Source organism: Tenrec ecaudatus, chromosome 12 (genome assembly GCF_050624435.1).
Source record: "Tenrec ecaudatus isolate mTenEca1 chromosome 12, mTenEca1.hap1, whole genome shotgun sequence".
Lineage (NCBI taxonomy): Eukaryota > Metazoa > Chordata > Mammalia > Afrosoricida > Tenrecidae > Tenrec > Tenrec ecaudatus.
This window is the reverse complement of record NC_134541.1, coordinates 109,330,182-109,336,203: the sequence shown is the minus strand read 5'-3', so window position 1 is coordinate 109,336,203 and position 6,022 is coordinate 109,330,182. Positions and strand designations below refer to the sequence as shown.

Genomic DNA, 6,022 nt, shown 5'->3' with positions numbered 1-6,022 from the left:
ATGCTGGTTTCCTAAAGGAAGTCCAGGAAGTCCATTGAAGCCCAGGTTTTCTTTTGGGACTTCAACAGTGACACTGAATTAATCAGTTCATTGTGCCAACCTGACCCATCCACACATGTGGCTTATTTGAAGGATGGAGCGATAAATGGCCCGGTTAACCTGGCTTTTCTAGTTCTTGGGTCTCTTGCTTTCTGATGGTCAGACCAGAGTGTAGCTGCCTTAGTCAGTTCCCTGCATTAGCTGGCAAGGCTCACTTCCTGCAAAACATCCCTGAGGAGAAGTTGCATGGACCTACCCTGAAGCAGTCCTGGCTGCTCGAGCAGCTGTGTGGAGACCCTTGTCTGCGCTGAAATGCTTACACACTCACTGACTCAACTTTCCTCCTGCAATCAGCATTATAGTGTGTGTTTTGTGAGATCTAGGAGGACTTGTGGATTGGTGTCAGACGTATGGGTTAATGTTGGACGTGTGGGCTTGGGCAGCAATGGGTAGGGATGTTTTCTTGATGCACACTTAATCTTTATATGAAACTCTCTCTTATACATGAGTTTCTGTGCATTTTTTCTTTAAAGTGCCCAGACTAACACATACACCCACTCTTCCACCTGTGAAACTTGGGCTGGCATTGCCCTCAATGACCACTGTTTTAGGGTTTCCTAGAGAAACAAATTCATAGAAACGGATATGTGCATAAGAAAGGTCTTTACCCCCTTTTAAAAGCACTCATTGGGCCTTTTGCCAGTGACCCTCTGAGCCGTCAAAAAGGGCAGATTAAAAAACACCACTTATGGGTGAAGCGGCAACATGTTGTGTTGTTCAGCTTCAATCGGTGATGTGACAAAAGTACAAAAAAAAGAAAAAAAAAGAAAAAGAAAGGTCTTTATTGATGCCAGGGGCTTAAGTGGAGAGGAAATATTTTGAGAATGATGAAGGCAATTAATATACAAATATGCTTTACACAATTGATGTATGCATGGATTGTGATAAGAGTAGTGTGAACCCCTAATAAAACGATTAAAAAATAAAGAGCTTTATATAAAAGAACAATTGCATATTGAGAAAACATCACAGGCCAGTCTAGATCAAGTTCATAAGTCTGATATTAGTCCATAACTCTAATACCAATCTGTATATTCCTCTTCAGACTCATGAAGCACATGCAATGATGCCGAATGCAGGATGATCACAGGCCAATGGGCGGAAAGTCTTGCGGATCCAGTGACAATGGAAGCATCTCAGTGCTGGCAGGGTCTCCACTTGCTCCTCATCTCCAGGGTCCTGTTTCCATCAGTGTCGCTCCATGGGTCTTGTCAGCAGGAATGTCTCACAGGGAGTCTATGTGTCCTGCCTCCACGGAGTTTTTAATCTCCTTAGCACCACTAAAGAGGCCATCAAACTGTGACCTCACTGGCAGGCTAAACTTCAGCTTTTCACTCTTCATGGTCTCAAGATGGCAACAGTCCAGCTCATTTCCTGGCACGACAGTAACACTTTTGGCTGCACTATCAGAGTGGTGGCCCTTGTGGTCCACATGGCATCCAGGGAAAGCTTCTGGACAAAACGCTTTCAACATTGCTGATTTGGTGTTATTTTTTTATTTTTTTACTTTTTAGTATTTTATTTTATTTATTTTTTTCCCTCTTCTTTTTTTTTCTTTTTCTTTTTAACAATTTACTGGGGCTCATACAATTCTTTTCACAGTTCATACATATACATACATCAATTGTATAAAGCACATCTGTACAGTCTTTGCCCTAATCATTTTTTTCTCTTTTCTTCTTTTACATTTTATTAGGGACTCATACAACTCTTACCACAATCCATACATATACATACATCAATTGTATAAAGCACATCCATACATTCCCTGCCCCAATCATTCTCAAGGCATTTGCTCTCCACTTCAGCCCCTTGCATCAGGTCCTCTTTTTTTGGTGTTATTTTTAAAGAAGAACTAGCTCTGATGAACTTCAGATGCATGGTGACAGACAGGATAGACGCTGAGTGCTTTCTTTTTAATTATTGATTTTTTTTACTTCCAATTATATTATCATTTCATAGATTTTACCACATCAAGTGGCTATGAAATCTTATTCCTTTTGATGCTCAAGTTGCACTAAATTTGCTGTGTGAGAGCCCTTTCAATCTGGAGCATGCGTTCCTTAAAAAGGAACAAAAACTATGATTATTTTTACCTTTGTATTTTCAAACTGTTTACAAAATTTCAAAACCCAAAGAAAAGTCAAAAGAATAGCGCATTACATACGAAAGAGATGCAATGGTTCATTTGATATTTTTCCTGTCCCAGATCTGGAGCCAGCCATTTCTCTAAGGAATCTGATTTCATTTTTTTTGGAATTGGTATTTAGAAATGAAGATCTGGGTGGTAAAGGAGCCCGTTGATACTAGGCTGACATTTGCCTATGGGGTCCCCCTCGTAGCCTCCAGCTGACTGTAGCTTTCAAGCAGTCTACTGATTCTTCTCTGTTCCTAAGTGCGTCTTCTCCAATCCTTTCTTTATCCTGCTGAGGGAGTGATTCCAGTGGGTCATGGGAACAGAGCCTTTCTTCACAGATTTCTCTTCTTTCTATTCTTCACATCAGTTTGAGAAACTCCTCTCCTACATCATTTGGTTCTGCAAAGATGTACATCACTGGGACAACCTCCTGCCATGGAGGTGGCTTATGACCCAGGCTCCCCTCCCATCCAGAATGGTTAGTTAAGGCCTGGGAATATGACTGTAGTAGTTACATACTTTCATGTCAACTTGATATATAAAAGTGTAGGGGTGGAGTCTAGACTATCAGACAGGTCACAGCCTCATGGTACTTCCTGTAGGTGTGGCCTTCTCATAAGAGGGGCCCTGGGACCTCCCCCCCTCTCTCTGCCTTCACCTTCTTGTTCATGAACCGTGTTGAGACCTGCATCAGCCTTGTGATGTGGCACCACTGTTTGATCCACACAACTCTGCACCCACCAGCACGTGATCTTCCTGAATTCTGCTTCACTGCATGTGCCTACATGAGTCTGAAGAGGGATTCATGGACTAGTATCTGGCTTATGGATTTGTATTGGACTTATGCACTTGATCTCTACTGGTTGGGATGTTTTCGTGATATATAATTACTCTTTGATATAAATCTATTTCTTATACATATATCAGTGTCTCTGGATTTGTATCTCTAGTCAACCTGGCTTAACACAATGACCCAAGTAGGACTGGTAACTCTCCCAGAGTTAATGAATGCTGCCAGAGAAAGAAGTTCTGAGTCCTTGGGTGTTATAGACAGTTGATGCATTCAGCTGATAAATGAAAGGTGGGTGGTTTGGATCCACCAGAGGTGCTTCAGAAGAAGATCTGACCGTCTACTTCTATTAGAAAGTAGATTGTTAGGTTTTGGGAAACTCTGTAGACATGAAGAATTTGAAGGGAACTGGTTCATCAGGGCAGTGGCGCTGTGCTTCAGTGGTAGAATGTTAGCTTTCCATGTGGGACACCCAGGCTCCTTTGTGCCCTAGCAGTTGCTACACTGGGAAAAAGGGAGTTTGGAGCTACTCATTCCTTCTTACCTCTTGCTTTCCCCTTGAAGACAGCATGCAGAATGAATTCAAGCAGTTGATAAACACAAAGTCCTGATGGCATTAGTTGGGTTCTTGAATCTAGCACTACTAGAAATACGCAGGTCTTGTAAGCAGATATTAGGGAGTTTGCCCCTTACTTAATCAATATGAATTGCGTTTCTATCACTTGTGAATAAATGTCATTATTTCCTTTTCACTTTTAAAATATTTGACTGGTTATTCTCTCCACCCTAAGCGTTCCTTCTCCAATCCTTGTTTTCATCCTCCTGATGGAGCGACTCTAAGGGATCATGGTAACACATGCAAATTTAATGGCATCTTATAATGACCAAGGTCGCACAATTCCCCCATGATATTTTGTAATTAACATCATGAGCCACGACCTGTGCCCTCCACCCCAGCCCCGCACTTTGAGGAAGAATGAATATAAATTGATGCCTTGTAGTATATTTGGTAGATATCTGAGTGTTCCTTGTTAATTCTGAGGCTCTTATCTTGAGTTACTGGGAATATATAAATGGCATTTGCATGTTAGAAACAAGCAGAAAGTAATTGTTCTTTTTTCTTCTTTAGGTCCTTGTAGATCCAAAACTGATATTAAAGACCTGTCTTCCTAGTTGTGTAATTCTTAGAAGACTAGTTATAGGATAATGTTTACCCTCCCCCAAATACAACTACTACCTCTGGCCTAGGTTGCATGACATTTATATGTAATTATTTATTATTACCAGGCCAGGAAAACAAACTTTACAATGCATACCTTCAAATGCTTTATGGACACATTAAAGCCAGACCTTGCCTTCAACTACAGAGGGAAATTCTTGAAGTATGAGGTGATAGCTAATAGATTCAGGACTTCTCTGCTCCTCATTGGAGTCCTTGTTCTACCAATTTGGAAATGGGCACCTTAAGAGTTCCTACTTCATTTACCCAAACACTAAAATATTGGAGAAAAAAACTTGTCACCTGGGCCCGTATAAAAGTGGCCATTGACATACTAAGATAAACACATAATACAATTTTCAAATAATATATATCCAGAGTATAGGCGATTGCACAAAGAGTGAAGGATATACATATGACTCAAATCCTTAACCTTTACCTAGTGGACATCATCCCGGCCCAGTTCTTTGATGAGGTTAGGGCTCATGGAGGGCTTAACACAAATTTTCTTCAGTTAGTATTTTGAATCCTACAAGGGGAAGGTTATTTATACCTGGTGAATTTTTGTGATTTGATTGCTGTAATAGGTAAGTTTATTGTGCCAACCTGCCATTAAGAATATGTAGGATTTATAAGGTCGCAATTTGATTGGAGAGCAAAGAGATAAATGTCTTGGCAAGCCCCAACTCTCTCTCTCTCTCTCTCGTTCCTGGTGATCAGAACAGCGTGTGGTTGCCTTAGGTAGTTCTCTGCCTCAACTTGCTAGATACACTGCTCCTGGGACACCCAACCCTTGGATTGTGTTGCTAGAGCTTGAGGTTCCTTTGAGACCTGCTTCACCATGCTGCTGGTGTATACATTGCTTGAGGTTGGGACTGTCAGATTCTGTCGTCTGGCTGACTGTTGGTGACCTGCCCTGCTGGATTGCCTGTACTGCTCTACAGAAGACTCAGCTGTCTGCTTCTTTGACTTTGGACCCAGCAGCCTTTGTGAGTTGAAAGATTTCCAGTATATTAACTGTTCCACGGAAGTGAGTTGAACTGAGCCCTCCGTATTGCTGTGTGGACTAATTAGCTGTTATATTCCTTCGGACTCTATCTATCTATCTATCTATCTATCTATCTATCTATCTATCTATCTATCTATCTATCTATCTATCTATAATTATAAGTGTCCTGGTTTGTTTCTCTGGAGAACCCTTTCTAACATAATTGGTATTAGGAGTGGGGTGGAATTTGCAATGCTGTCAAGACTAAAAGGAACTGCATTCTTCAATCGGTATGTGATCACACTATTGGGAGGGAGAGCCAGCTTGTCCACATCCTTCACCAGCACCAAACAGTTACTTGAGGTCAACGGAACAGGAAAATGTAACATCAGTTCACTATATTATGACATTATGCTGATTGGACCTACTAAGGAGGATGTATCAAAGACTCTAGATTCATTGGTACAATGTCTGTGTGCAAGAGGCTGGGAACTCAACCCAACGAAGATTCAGGCACCCTCCACATAAGTAAAATTTCTAGGGATCTAGTAGTGTGGGGCATGTTGAGATATTCCTACTAATGTGAAGAAGAAGTTATTGCATCTGGCTCCCCTCAACAACTAATCAGGAGGCACAACGCATAGTGGGCCCCTTTGGATTTTGGAGGCAACATATCTCTCACTTGGGTGTTTTCTAATTCAACCTATTTATCAAGCGAGATGAAAGAATTCCAATTTTAAGTGGGACTCAGAACAAGAAAAGGCTCTGCAACTGGTTCAGCCTGCTGTG

The 6,022-nt window shown here is 41.3% G+C and overlaps 1 non-coding gene across 1 annotated transcript; it reads left to right on the top strand.

Annotated features, from left to right (window-relative positions):
- Positions 1-707: 707 nt before the first annotated feature.
- LOC142423657 (small nucleolar RNA SNORA21) lies at positions 708-843 on the top strand. The gene has a single exon (XR_012779262.1). It is a non-coding gene; the product is annotated as a small nucleolar RNA SNORA21 (small nucleolar RNA).
- The last annotated feature ends 5,179 nt before the right edge of the window (positions 844-6,022 follow it).